Source organism: Cygnus olor, chromosome 4 (genome assembly GCF_009769625.2).
Source record: "Cygnus olor isolate bCygOlo1 chromosome 4, bCygOlo1.pri.v2, whole genome shotgun sequence".
In the NCBI taxonomy this organism is placed as follows: domain Eukaryota; kingdom Metazoa; phylum Chordata; class Aves; order Anseriformes; family Anatidae; genus Cygnus; species Cygnus olor.
The window spans coordinates 53,061,159-53,076,271 of NC_049172.1; the positions used below are offsets into that span (position 1 = coordinate 53,061,159).

Below are 15,113 nucleotides of genomic sequence, written 5' to 3' on the forward strand. Positions count from 1 at the left end.
TGTTACAGGGTTCGTAGTGATACGGTTCGTTCATCGCTACGAGTACTGTACATATGTAATATATATCCTCAGTCTCCATGCATAAATTCATATGTACTTCAGTTCTGAAAGCACAGAAATTCAGGAATCTGTAGTTATTTTTTCCCAGAGCAGCTGCATCCCTGCCAACTTGCACGTTGCTGACTTTACACCCTTCGAAGTTTCAGCCCAACTCCGGCAGGTTCGCGGGCTATTAGGTGCGTATGGCCATTACTGTCAGAGATGCAGCAGGGAGTGCTCCAGAGTGATGTACTCCCTAAAACTCGTATTCCCTAATGCTATTATTTTCCTACAAAAGAAGCTTCTGAGGTGAGGAAGACCCCTTGTTGCTCACGTGAGGAGATGTGCCAGCACTGAGCCCTGTCCGAGGAGCCTACGTGGGGAACTGGTGAATCTCTTTTTGTTTTGGTGTCAGTTTTTACATGAAGCCGATCTAAATCGGAGTTGACAGAAGTAGACTCGCCTGCACATCCGCAAATTGCACTTGTGTAGATTTTTTTCCCCAGTTTTAAAGTGAGAACAAAAGTGCAGTTGTATTGCTGTTGAACATGCCGTATATGCAACGTGGCCTTCGTGGAGGGGGGGAAATAAGAATTGCTGAAGCATAATACCTATTTCAGACTGTATTATTCCAGCTTGGCGATAGGAAACCTGCCTCTTCTATATTTAACTTGAAGTGCCCTCTGTAAAGCAAGGTGGTTGGGAAGGAGAGCAGTCAGAGCCGCTGACCTCCTTAGCTCCTGGCGAGGAGCTGCCGGGCGCATGCCGTCTGCGGTGGGGCAGGGGAGGAGGGCTGCGGTGGTTCCTTGCTCACAAAGACCTGCTTAACCTCAAGAAAGTGGCTTTGGTCTGAGGGTCAGGCGCTGAAGATCACGGGGAGTCTTCGTCAGCTAGATGTTACTTTTGTAGCTCTCTCAAAACAGAAAGTGAGGTTTGTGCTAGCATCTCAACAGGGGCAAGAGCTCCCTGATCTCTTCCTGGCCAGCTGGTGTTTTCTGCTTGTTTTTATTACTTCTAACTCAAGTGCTGTCATGTGCACAAGGCTTTGCTGCGTGGTGGCACCTGTGAGGCTAGCTGAGGAGTGAACTGCAGGTCTGTGTCCCGTGGAAAACCAGGGCTATCTAATTCTGTTTGAAGTGTACGCAGCTGTCGCCCTGTCTTTGCAAAGGAGGGAGAGGGAGACTATTTAATTTTTTTGCGCTTGCACCTAGTGTTGCCTCAAGCAGCCAGTTGTTTATTTCTCTAATTGAAACGGTATGTTCCTCCTTTGTCCTTTGTGGGCGTTAAACATTTGCCGATTCATTTTTGAAGGATGCTATCTGTGCTTGCGTGTTATCTGCCTTCCAATTTACTGCTTTTAATCAAGTCCTAAATTAATTACTCTCGTTCGTATAGGTTTGGGAGACAGCTTGCTGCGCTGTTGGCTGTCTGAGGTTTTCTTTGACCTATTAAGTTATGTAAGCAGGAAGGGGGGGGAAAAACCAAAACACAACAGTCCTGTCTTCATCCCCCAGTGATTGTTCTCAAATCTGCCAGTTTTCAAGGCGGGCAGCGTGGCGAGAATGTGGGTGGGGAGGTGGACGTGTTGTGCAGGACGTGGGGAACTGGGAAGGGCTGCTGGGCCGGGCGAACGTCCTCCGCTGGGAAATAAAAAATGCTGGGTGTGCGGCAGCACCGTGTCGGGAGCTGGTGTCAGCGGTAGCGTCTCTTTGGATTTGAAGTCAGATGGCTCTTGCTGAAACTGTTTCGCACTTTCCTACCAACAGTTATTCCTGCTAGGAAGAATTTTCCGAGTACTTTTTAAAGGCACCAGCACGGATCCCCTTTCCTGGGGAAGCTGTGATTTAACCATCGTCTTCCTTCTGTGTCTTGCGGAGGGAAGGCAAGAAGAAAATTCGTCTCGTTCCAGACATAAAATGCCTTTTGAGTTGTCTGTTTTTTATTGAATTAGCCGCTGCTTCTGTTGCAGTTACACTAGGCTTGGTCTAAAGCAAATTAGTTTTCATATATAGGATGAAGAGGGTTAATTATAACAACGGCCATGCCAGCATCTGTTTATCTCAGGAAGCAACCCCTTAGAATTATTAGGGGGGAAAAAAAACCTAGCCTGTGTGCCCAGTCTGTGCAGCAGGTTGGGGTCTTAAGGCTTACCCCAGGAAGTTTTGTTTATATGGAACCCGTGAATCTCAGACAGAAGGGAATGACTACTTTCTTGGCACTGCTGGCACGAGGGTGTTCACATAGCGTGTTCTCTCTCTTTCTCTCTCAGTGAAATCTGATCATCTGGTACAAAAGTCCACACGACTGTGCCCATTGAATTGGGTTAGAATATTAGGCTAACGAGCACGAAGCATTGTGCTGCTTCCTTCCTGCCCACTGGAAGAGGTGGCTTTTTTTAATCAGTTTCATTTTTGAAATAAAAATGAGTGTATTTTCTCAATTTCTTCAAAAAGCTTTAGATTTTAAAATTATTTTTCATTTGTTTATAAAAGATTCATTTTTTAAGTTTCCAAATGAGAAGTACAAATTGAAAGAGAACATTTTTATCTCTCTTAAGTGATCTGTTTTGTCTTGGTACTTACTGGGATTTATAGTTCTTGAATTCCTTTTAGAAGAAGGACAGGAAAGAACAGCTCTCTTTAAAATGGAATATAGTTTGGCTTGGTTTAGACTGGCTTTTGCTTTAATAAAAAAAATTTTTGAAGCTTTACAGCAGATGAGATTTGTATCTGCAGTCTTGCATATTTATTTTCTCCAGATGGGGAGAGAAATATGAAGTTGAATAATACCTTGAATCCTAGAGCATGGTTTGACAGATCTGCTGCCACTGATGGAGTATCTCCTGATGGGGAGATAACCTCGCTTCTATCGCTATGTGGCAACAGTTCCAATATATTTTTCAAAACCAAAATCCACAGCATTAACGTAATTGTTTACCAGAGGGCAGGAAGGTTGAGGTCTGACTGTTGTAGTGTACAGACTTTGCAAAAATAAATGATATGCTTGGTGTCTGCTGAACACAGGCATAACAGAGAAGATTTTTCACTTTATTTTCTGATATAGGTTATGAATGTGCTGTGTGGTGAGGAGTTCTTGCTGCTTTTTTCCTAATTTAGGGCTCCTCTTCATCTAAAGGTGCTTTCTCACAGATATTCAGTGTTTATGCATGGGGAAAACCACAGGCCTGTAATGTGGTGCAGAGGGAGAGAGAATTTAAAGTGTGCTTTGTAGCTTGTGGCTCACGTGCCGAGCTGTCATAGTCCAATGTCAGCTTATGACACCTGCCCGGTTTGTGGAGATCCCTGAGTTGTAATATAAGGATCCAGGGGTCTCTGCCTCTGTTCTGCTTTTACTTCTCCTGGAACGCATTGCTAAAAGCTGGTAGTTTTTAGGGGACTAACTGGAGATGATGTTGGGATTACTTGGTCACTTGCACTGCTCTTCTGGTTCCCAGGCTCGTGTCACCTCCTGGTGCAGTGGAGGGTGGCTGTGTGCATTTGTTCCATTAACCCTGACCTCCAGGAGCTCAGCAGTTCTCATTAATCCCTCCTTGACTCCTCATAAACAAAACCTCTAACGTGCCACGTGTTTTTGTTTTGCAGCTTTCCTCATTTCTTCATTGTGACCTGAGCGCGTGTTGGTGCCAAGGTCTCGAGGACTTAGTGCTCCAGTACGGACTTCCCACCAGCGAGCTGGGGAGGGTAAGTCATCTGCTGTGAGTCCAGGGATCTGCTGGGGTGGGGGAGTTCCTTCTGCGCCTCTCTCACCTCACATCTCAAGCACTGAACTCTGACCTCTTCCAGCACAGACAGGAGGTGCCTGTATTTCTACTTATTACTTACATTGTTTATCGTGAAGTTTGTTAACAAAGATGTTCCAGCTCCTCTGCTACTCCAGCAAGAGCAGTAATTCGTTTATTTAGTCTTGCATATTGGAGGTTTTTTCAGCTGTTTGTGCAACGAAGCACTACAGCTTTGCCTCCTCACTTGAGAAGGGGTTGTATGGAACAAGGTGTGTTGTAGTAGTGCTGTTCCTCTGTGGTGCCAGTAAATCTGCTAACGTGGACACCCTTGGTAGATTTCAGTCTACTTTACAGCAGAAGCGTGGCTTCCTGTGATGTATGCAACAGTTCAGGGTGGGCTTTGAAGTGGGAGAGAGACAGCATCAGCTGCTGTGTGTTACTGGCTGAGGTTATCTATGTGAAGGGACTTAGCAGCCTCTGGCACCATGGCTTTCCCTTCCTGCTCCAGCAACCCGACAGGCTGGGTATGCTTCTCCACACCTGGCAAGCCATGGGGCTTCTCATCCTCAGACGGAAGATATTTGAGAGGTCTGACATTGTCTGTCCATGGAGAGTGCTGATAGCTGGGAGGCTTGGGCTAAGCGTGTCTGTAGGTCTGGGCTCCATTTATGTCTTTCTTTAATTATCGCTGGAGTTAGAGCTGTGAAGATGCCTGATTTCCCCCATAGGAAACCCAGGAAATGTGCGTTGAGGAGAATACTGGCTCTCGTGAGCATGCAACTGAGGAAACTTCCTTCAAAACGGAGCTTTCTCTTTCGTTCTTAACAAAATCTGTGTTCAGAATCTGACATCTGACTGTCACGTTGGGAAAACTGTCACTGCTGCCCCCCTTGGTTTTCAGTGTACTGTAGTTATGGGCTGTAATTATATGTGTATTTGGATTATTTACTCCTCAGTACGCTAAGTCAAACCATGTTCCTAGCTGTCAACGGGCACCGAATAACCAGCTGGAGTTGTAGTATGCTGCGTGCTGTCGCTCTCACGTTGTGGTGGTTGTAATCTTTGGCTGGGTTATAGGCTTTTGCAGTTGGGAAAGGATGGAATCTGACTCTAGGAGCCTGGCGTGCAAGCCCTGGCTGGTGGCTTCCTGGTTACATGCCGTAGTTTCCTAATTAAGGTAACCCTAAGCAGGGTGGTGGCTTTTATGAGCCGAAGACTTAAGGCTGACACATTCGGTAGCAGAATAGGAGCAAGTACAAATCATAGGAAACCTGGCTTTGTCATACCCAGTGTTTGTGGCAGAAGTCATTAATTTTTTGTCCAAAGCAAAAAGTCACAAACTGATGCCCGTCATGTGTGGGGATGATGCTTGCTGTTGAATCCAGGGGTAAGTGGCTCTCCAGATGAGGTGAAGCAGCTGAGGTTCCGAGTTGCAATTTCCTGCTGGGGCACAGTGGTTATGTGACCCCTTTTTCCAGGCAGAGTGGAAAGACCTGGCCATGTGATTTTAATAATTTGGAGAACAGTGTTTTATTTAGCTGGTTCTTGCTTGGTGTAACTTTTTTTTTTTTTTTTGAGTTTTGAGATAATTTGGTTCTTTTTCTCACAGCTAGGAAGCTATTAAAGGAGTAATGATTAATTTGATCAGTAAATGTTTTTGGAGTTCCTCCTTGCTAATGAATGCTTTCAGACTGAGAAAGGGAGGAAGTAAGAGCTGTGCAGCAGCCTGTCTACCTCTGGTCTTATTATCTGATAACGTTACCGTGGTCAAATTCTTGTGATGGTCTAATGAGGAGGTGCTGGGATTTGGAGCTGTTGAGCTCCCTTCGCTGTCTCACATCAAGTTTTTTTGCGTTACCTTGGAGCATTTGTGTGGTTTTGCTGCCAAAGGGAGTGCTTGAATCCCTGTACTTCCCCAGATTACTAACTTTTGACTTTGTTGATTGCAGTGTTAGGCGTTGCAGAATCCGGTAGCCTGATGGAGGCTTTCAGAGCCTCCGTGGACCTGCAGCTCCAAGATCCCAGGTCCAACCGGGAGCAAGACTGAGCACGCAGTCCCACAGGGGCACAGCCAACCAAACACACTCATCTGGCTGCGTAAATCAACACAGGCAGGAACACTCAGCGGTTGTGCAAGCACAGACACAGCCAGTGCGCTCGCCCAGGCCCCTCTTGGGCTGACCAGGATGAGAGCTGTTAGTGGGAAATAGGTACACGTTCCTGGGGTCAGGGCGGGCCACAAGCACCCCAGGAATGTGCCCGGATCCTGGCTGGAGGGTTGTGCAGCTGTGTGTGCTGTTGGTAATATTTACACATGCACCACGTGTGCTATTTAAGGTATTTGCAGGGTGCATTTGAGTTTTAAAGAAGGAATTAGAGGGGTATAGAGGCAAAAGATGTAGGGGATGGCCAGAAGCACCAAATCCTTCGCAGGAAGGTGGGGCTGAAACATGTGTTGAAACATGCTAAGCTCCCAGTTGCTTGCCCACTTTCCCCCCAGCAGGATGGGGAAGTGGAAGGGTGAGAAAACGCGGTGGGTCAAGACAAAGCTGAATAGGTGAAGCCAGGCTGCGTGTGCAAGTTCCCTATTCCTGTAGGCAGTGACCCTCTTCAGTCTGAAGGGCTGACCTGGAGAGCTGCTTCCCTTGACTCGTCTGAGGTCACATCCAGCCCACGGGGATGAGGTACCCCGGGACAGCCCTGGCAGGGGCTGGGTTAGTGTCTCTGGGGTAATTGGGATTCCCTCACTTGCCGTTGAGCTTCGTTGTGGAGACGAGCTTTTTCTCACGTAACCTAACACGCAGCAGTGCTGATCGGCTTCACGTGATGCTATGAGCTCCACTCCCAGGCACTTCATCTTCTGATAAAAACACCCTGTAACCGCAACATCTTGTGTTTACTGTGTGTATATAATATTTGTGTATATAATAATTTTGGTTGCTCGTGCTTAATAAAAAGCAAAGCATTTGTTTAACATGTCTGTGGAACATGCTTTAAAGATCAAAGTCCATGCCAAGAACAAACTGTGTGTGGACACAGCAGTGGCTCAGGTTGTCCTTCAGGTGCATCAGCATCTTCCTCCATGGCCCAGTGAATAACAAGAGTTCAATTTTCACGACTGCGTTTCTGCTGAGACATTAATTTCTGTAACGTGCGGGCCTCTTTGTTAGGGGCTGACCCAGAATCATTAGTTTTGCGGGCTTAGTAGAAAATCAATGGTTGCTGTCACCTCAGGCTGTACTTGGTGACCCCTCTTTACTTGAACGGTTTCTTACTGAGAGTCATTTCAAACTATTGGGCACAAAGCCACGCACTTGGTTGAGTCTGACCTCCTGGCCCAAGTGTGGCCCAAAACACGGGTACTTGGTGAGGTTTCATGGGGAGGTGAGAAGGTGAGTTTGCGTCCCATTGTGATTGACCTCCTTTTGGCCTGTTTCTGCCCTTTCAGCTGGAACCTCAGGGGATGATCTGGAGCACTAACAACGTTTTGGCAAATGTGGTTGCAGAGTCGTGGTGGTAGCTCCCCAGTTGGGCCCTGCAAGTCTTTTTCCATGGCATAAGAGGCTGTCAAAAAGTTTCTGCTGTATGTTATCTTCACTTAAGACTGGAAAGAATAGCTGCTTGTTTGTGGAAGATGCTTTTCACAAAATCAGGCTGCTTCTCTGGTGCCCGATGCGGCTCCTAACAGCAGCACTACGCAGCAGGTTGGGAAGGAAGCTGTGGGGAACTCCTCAAACTGCAGCAGGTGCGTGGCGTGGGCTGCGCTTGTGCTGTCATCGTTCATCGTCGCCTTTTGCCACTGGTAATGGCAGCAGAAGATGTAGCAGTGGGTAGTGTAGGACATGGTTCAGCCATTTTTACAACCTTGGTATATCATACTTCCAAAAAGAAATAAATTTCGTGCTATACTGATAGCAATCGTCCTTGTGAGCCAAGGACACGGCTCTCGCCGTGGGGGAGGGCATCGTGAAGAGGAGAGACCTAGGAAAAAAAATAGAGTCTGAGCTGGTGGTTTGTTGCTTTTTTTTCACCAGACTCATCTCCTTTGTATGTAAATTGGTACCATGAGGTAGAAATGTACAGTATTTTTATAAAGTATGTTTAAAAGAATGTTCAAAGTATGTTTAAAGATAATCCTTTGTGGTTGTTTTATTATTGTTTTTAATGGAGTATTGTGTTACTTAACAACATTGTTCATAGCTCAGGATTAGGAAGCATCAGACACAACATAAAACTCAATTCTGATTATTCAGACATTTTTATTTTTAAAAATTTTTTCCTAATAAGTTCTTCCATCAGACTCAGGAAAGGTGGAAGTTTTTATGTGATAACTACAGGTAATAAACCGTATCTTGACTTGTGTCTCAGGTAATATTTTTTCCCTTTTGAATGCTGAGAATCCTTTTCACTGCATGGTGGCAGAGAAAGGTGGCACGTGGCCTGTCAACCTAGGAACAACTTATACTGACGGGTGTTGCAGTAAAGCTTAATATGGGATGTGAATGGAAGAGGAAAGAGGTATCCAGGAATGTGCTTACATTATTCTAAAAGCATTTCATCATTATCTTCAAGGAAAGAATCAAAGAGCCCCAAATGAGGGCCTGTCTCACAGCCACTGTGCAGTTGTTCACGTGTGTGATTGCAGCGACTGATGCCAGTACGGAGCTGGAGCAACAGGCAGAGAGGATCGTGCCCACTGCGTAATTCAACATAGAAAAAAGGATTACCAAGGGTTTTTTTTGTCAATATACTAGCTATGGGTTTTGAATAGTCATTTAGTTAAGTGAAACCACAAATCCAACATGCTTTGGTTTGGTTGTCTCTTGTAGTCGTCATTTTTGAGAGATGGTGGGGTTAAAGAAGTACTCTGGCAAAAACTCCTCTATTGTTCTCAGTGTGATTACTACTTGGTAAACTTTTTCCAAAGTATTTCAGTACGACATTGGTACATAAATCGTGAAGTTTTGTTGTAGAACTATAGGGGTAGTTTCTGTAGCTTTCTTCTAGAAAGATGTTAAAAAAAAAAAAACACAACTTTTTCCTTCCTTATTTCATTAACTAGTCATGAATATTAGGAGTAATTTCTGCAGCGTCATTGGAAAAATTAATTATTACTAAAATGCTGCAGATTGTATGGCTAATGTACAGCTGTGAAGTCAATACAAATGTTTGAACATGCAGAAGAATGGTTCGGGTTGGAAAGGACCTTAAAGGTCACCTAATTCCAACCCCCTGCCACGGGCAGGGACACCCCACTAGACCAGGTTGCTCAGAGGCTCATCCAGCCTGGCCTTGATGTTGTATGGAAGTATCTAATGTCTCATTCATAAAACCTGTCAAAACTGGAAACCAAGGAGAGTTTTATTTTGTGTATGCTCTGTTTGGATTCTACAGTGCAGTTCTGTGTAAGTTCCTCATGACTTTCAGTTTCTTATTTTTTCATATCTCTTTGAGGAGGGAAAAAAAGACACATACACCGATCCCCCTCAAATTCAAAGCAATAACAAAAAACCACCAGCCCCCCCCCCTTCCTTCAAAAAAGGAGTCTGAATTATTTTCTTTTCCAAAATGTAAACTGGTTGCCTACTCCTACATATAAGATTGTTCCTTTCTTTCATTTTCAGTCCAAGAAAAAAAAATTACTGTTTATGAAGTTAGAGTTGTGGCTATTGTTTAGTTTATGGCATATTGAGACTTTCAGATACTCACTTGTTCATGGCGCCTAGACAAAGGGCTTTAAAAAAAAAAGTGTAAATAATATCCTGAATCCTGCCTCAGAAATGGTTCATCTGCTTTCAGTCGTTGCTGCTTTCAGCAGCTTCAGAGCAGTAAGAAGTCAGAAACTGTGCAGAAGGCAGATTGGGTAACCTGTTTACAAAGTTTCATCCAGATTTCTACTAGATGAAAGTCGTTTTATGCTTTGAAACTTGATACCCCAAATCTTAGTTATCTTCTTTTAACTTTGTGTTCCAGATACGCTTGTTATTCAGTAGTCTTGTAGTTCTATAACCCTGCCGAATTCTAGTCCTGAGATTGTGGTTTAGATGCTTGTTCACCTCTTGGTGAATTCCACAGATAAATTGTGGACAATGGATTAAAAAAAAAAAGTCACCTAAGAGGACTAAACCACTGGGAAGCATCTCCCTTTCAAATGCTTAACCCCAGCGTGTTATGCAGTTCGTGACTTTTACGATGAAGCTCCATTAGCTTGTTGTTAGCTAATTATTACACCCTTCAGAAGGCTGTTCTTGGACCACATCTCTCTGATGTTAGCTACGTTCTAATTTCCAGCCTAAATTTAGTAATGACTGCTTTAGGTGCGCTTTCTTCTTGTGCCAACATTACGGTTTTTTCGTTGCTTCTCTCAGCCGTCATTTTGCTGTAAGCCAAACTCCTAATATCCCCGTACAAGACAAAAATCTGTTACCTTGATTATCGTCCAATTTCCCGTGTTTTCCATTAATCACTCCGGTGTGTGAGGGACCAGATGCTGCTGTGCTGCTTGGATGAGGTCTGGGCATTACCTTGTACAAATGCTCTGCAGGGGGCTGGAACCTGACAGCACGTTTTCCTTCCCTGTGAATGCATCGCACTGGAAACAGCGTAGGTCAGTGCCCTGCTGATGTACCTGGGTCTCTTTCTTCCATCATTTCCAAAGGCTTGCATCACGGCCCAGCACTGATAGCAGAATTTCTTAGCAATTCCCGGAATGAAAGACCTTGTGCTCTGTGTTATTTCACTTCATTACTTTTCTATTATGTTCCTTTCCCAGGCTTCAGCTTTCCTTTTGGTGATTGCATCTTTCTCCTTGCAGAAGAGCTTCCGTATTTGTGCCACCAGCAGATTTCACTAACACCTTTTATGACAAAGTCATTAATGATAATATGAATTGCAATTTCCTTTTATCGTCCAGTACTTTCAACCCTTTCCTATAACCTGTATTTCCTTTCCCCTCTGATTGTGGCCAGAAGTTCATAGTTTGCTTCTACTGAACCATTTGTTAGGATCTTTCCTTGTGTTCAGTCTCGTTACCTCCTCTGAGGTAAACATTTTGTTCTTCCCTCCATGCATCCAAGTTCTTTGATATCTTTGATAATTGTCCATTCCCTAAGTCTTTTTTTTTTGTTTTTTTAATGGTCTTAGAAAAATACGCTGCTAGAAGCTGCCTGGGCTTGTCTGGGCTGCTGAAGTTTGTATGTGTGAGATCAAAATCAAGTATGAAGAAAGCCTGTGCTAATGTCTTACAGCCTTCCATTGCCACAAGTAAAATAATACTTTGTTAAAATACTTTTGTTTCAACATCAGTCTTCTGCTGTGAATTATAAATTGTATTTTTTAGCCCATTGTGTGTGTGTGTGTATATCTGTATGGATATATATCTGATAAACATGATCTGTATAGATAAATATGCGGTAGGGCTCAACTTTTTTGAAAAGGATCCCTGCCTTGAGGTTTCAAAACACAGCCCTCACTGAATTTGTTCCTGCATTTGCTACCGCCGGGTCCCCAAGCAGCAGCAGCACCAGCCAGTGCCGGGGCTCTGGTGCATTGCAGACCGGGGATGTAATGCGCCAACTTAAATAGCAGTAGGAGTTGAAAGTCTGATGACAGGGGGAATGAGTAATAAGATTTGAACAGAATTCTTGTGGCTTTATTTTGGTGTTTCATTTCAAAGGTAGAAAGAGTGGAGGCTGCTTGGGACAGCGATAAGGGAAGTTGCAGAAGGTATCTGTGGTGGCTGGTAATGGGACAACTCCAGAAGGAGCTGTTTAAAGAAACCGTTTTTGGTTTTTGTTTATATTGCTGCTTTTCTGTCCTCGCACTCTGGAAACCAGCTGAGTTCAGCTTCATCTTATGTTCAGCTTGTCTTTTGAGGGCCTTCTAGTAACCGTGGGAGTTGGAAATGGCCCTGGCTTGAAGTCCAGCTCTCCTGGCAGCAGGTGGGATCTGCTTGCTCCCTGCTGCCCTTGGAAGGGTGAAATGCAGGGAGAGCCACTTAGAGAACATGGATGTGAATGGGTAAGGTGGATGAATGAACTGGGAGGTTGTCTTGAGTAATAAAACGCAGTCATGCTCTTTGCTATGTTTCAGTACTTAATGAAGGATATCAGCAAAATGAAAAATGTGGTCATTCGGGCTTTGTTTTCCCATTTGAGCAGTTAATGAACATTTTGGGTTTAGCAGATGCATCGGTTTGGAGAAGGAAATTGTAGCTCATCCCATTAGTTAATTGAGAGCTGGCAAGCATCGAAATTAAGACATTTTCTGATGTTTCTAGTACTATTTTTCTCTCCGCTTCCAAATTTTGCATCCGTTCTTAGAAGGACAGCAGCAACACTGTGTTCGTTCCTACAATATACAGGAAGAAGGTGGAGAGTAGTGCTGAAATGCTGTAACAGAAGTCCCGGTTGTGCTTGAAAAGCTTCCCATGGAAAACAAAGGCACAGTGGCGCCTGCGGCTTCAGAAGAAACAAACACCTTCTCACACAGAATTACTGCCAGTCAGCTTTGAAAAACGCTCTTCTCTGATCTTGGTGCAAATGAGATTCAGAAGTTGCCATTGTAACCCTAAATATTGTAACCCTCTCGTTTTAGTCTTTGCTGGAAGATCTGTGGTAGCTGATGATGATTTCTCCATGCAATGAGGTCTGCGTGCACACACGCCGTGGTCACTGCCCTCTGAGCTTTGCGTGCTGGCAGATTGGAAAGCAGCTGGCTGGGAAAGCTGTGTGTTTTATTATTATTATTATTATTTTTATGGAAGGCATTCCCCTTACACATTCCCTAGCATTTCCTGGTATTCAAAGCCACACTTTAAAGGAAGGACGGTGCATTTTGTCAGAATATCACCCAGAGAGCACTGGAATGGGATCTTGTTTTTTGAGTAGGTGTCCCTTGAGAAACTTCATGTAATGCCGTTTTCCTTTCCCTGCTGCGCGTAGTTGTTCTTCGTGGCTGCTGAATGATGGAGTCAGTCACGCTTGAGTGACTTCCGTAGGTAATTTGCAGTCTTTTGTCTTTTTTCATATCCTTTTTCTTGGGCATCTGCTGGCAACCTATTGTACATACGCGCTGGCCACCAGAACCTTGTAGATTGTTTGAATGCAGATGTAATTTATAGCAAATATTGATGGAGGGGATCCTGGGAAGGTGAAGGAGTCAACTGGCCATTTAATACTCTCATAAGCAGCAGCATACGTGAACAAATTGAAGTGTAAAAAAGGTTTAATGTCTTTGAAATGTATGGAGGTTGGATTATGAGTTGTTTGTGCTACAGAATTAAGTGAAGCAAACTCGATCCTATCCACCCAGTGTTTGGACATAACTCTTTGATACGCATTTAAAACACATAAAAAAAAAAGCACAGAATTGTATTTATTTTTTCACTAGTGTCAGATTCATACAAGTAAAATGAAACTATAGTGCAGCGGTTATAAACACTAAGAAACGTGGAAGAGCTGCGACAAGCCCTGTAAAGAAGATGATTTAGGAAGGTGACAGCCTCAGCAGAAAGTCAGAGCAGACTTCTTTGCAAGGTGATTTATGCCCTCGTTTACGCACGGTGGTGAGTGGCTCTAAGGTCTGTCACTGCAGCTATTAGAAATGTGAGGGCATCAGGTGAGGTGGACGCTGGTTTCAGGTGGCGGGGATGAAATGGTGCTGCTCGGGCTTTGTGTGATGGCTGCCCGCAAGCGTGCGCAGTGCGGGGCTTCTCCGTGCCTTCACCTCGGAGAGAAATCGTGGAAGCTCACCAAGAAAGGACAAAAATAATTCTTCAGGCAGAGTCGAATCAAAACACTTATTGGAGAAAAATCATTGGACTATATGTGCGTGTGTGTGTGTGTATATATAGTTTTTCATTTAACTACAATGATGTAAAAGTTACTATAAAGCATGATTTTTAATGTGTTTTTGCAGTAGAATAAAACAAAATAAACAGCTGTTAGAAAACAAAAAAAGCAGATTAAAAACTAATATTTTGAAGACCTGACCTGATGCATTAGGTACACTTAGGCTTACCTCAGCTTTGTGTGCGGTTGTGGATATCTAGTTTGTGTACATTGAATAAACATATCCGCGTATATCCTACTGTGAAAGGCGTGTTTATTCTGCTCACAATTCAAAGACAATTCTTGAAAAAGAACAAAAAGCCAAGCTGCTTCTTCATTTATCTTAATTTTGGCGTGTTCCTGCTGGCACGTACAGTCTAGTATCCCTGTTGTTTTCCAGGGCAGTTGAGTTACTCTGACTGTGTGGCACTTGTTTCCCGATTGACTTCTGATAGGTAGACTTTCATCCAGGTTGTAAATTTCTGCCATTCTCATTTTATACAAAAACTGATGAAACCTCTGCTTTACTGAGAATGTATCTTCATGTCGTCTTTTTTAGAGGTTTGGGGATTGTTAAAATGTCATATTTTAAAACAGTTGTACAGCTGTGTCCCTACCTGGCCTCTTCTAGGAGTGATTTGTTCCCGTTGTGGCCATACTTCTTTAGGAAAACCTTATTCTAGTGTAATTCAGCTGTTTAAGAGCATAGTTATGGGGATTAGGAATTTTTATTTATTTTATGATATGATGCAGACAGCCTCCTCCAACGCTGCCCTGCTAAGGAGGGAAGGAATGCAGTGTCTCAAATGTAGACGTTGGCTATAATTCAGTGAGAGTTACTGTATTAAAAAAGTGTACGCCTTCATTTTATTGTTTACAGCCCACTTTTCATCTTAACAACCAGACTTCCCCTTTTCAGATATAAGAGTGTACGGGCTCACTGATTCACCAAACTTTCTCCAAGAAGGAAAGTTAAACAGGACGCATATTTTTCAATATTGATTTGGCAAACAGTGGAGGTCTTTACCTGTTTTTTTGTGCTGTCAAATACACAGCCTTGCAGGTGTCTGTATTTCAGAGCTAATCCCCAGGGGCTGTAATGATGTTCTGCTACTGCATTTGAAGTTGCTTTCAGCACGGGGCTGCCGCGACCCCATTTGCTCCACTTGCCCTCACTGAGCACCAATGCTACTGCAACCCCGTTGAGCCAGTCCAGGACCTGATGTGCCTGAAATGCATCTTTGTGTGGGGTTTTCAGCTCTGTTGGCTCCTGGACCGGCTCACCAGAGAAGTGCAGGGATGCTAATGGCAGCAGGAGGAAGAAGCGGGGAAACACAGCGGGCTGGATTTGGGTTGACTGAAGCTGATGTAGAGCAACACCTGGAAGGGGGAGAATGAAATAAAAATAAAAGTATCTTTATAAATCATGTGGTTGACGGGTAGTGGGTATTGGGAGACATCTGGGAACGTGAAGGTTATTCAGGTAGTCTGAGAAAAGGGTA

At 44.0% G+C, this 15,113-nt stretch overlaps 1 protein-coding gene across 23 annotated transcripts in view; it reads left to right on the forward strand.

Annotated features, from left to right (window-relative positions):
- The window catches only part of APBB2 (amyloid beta precursor protein binding family B member 2), a 172,263-nt gene that overhangs the window by 50,512 nt on the left and 106,638 nt on the right, over positions 1-15,113 (forward strand). For all 23 annotated transcript variants that reach the window (XM_040556963.1, XM_040556981.1, XM_040556966.1 and 20 more), the window contains exon 3: positions 3,642-3,740. The gene's annotated coding sequence lies outside the window, so the exon portion shown is untranslated. The remainder of the gene's footprint in view (positions 1-3,641; positions 3,741-15,113) is intronic.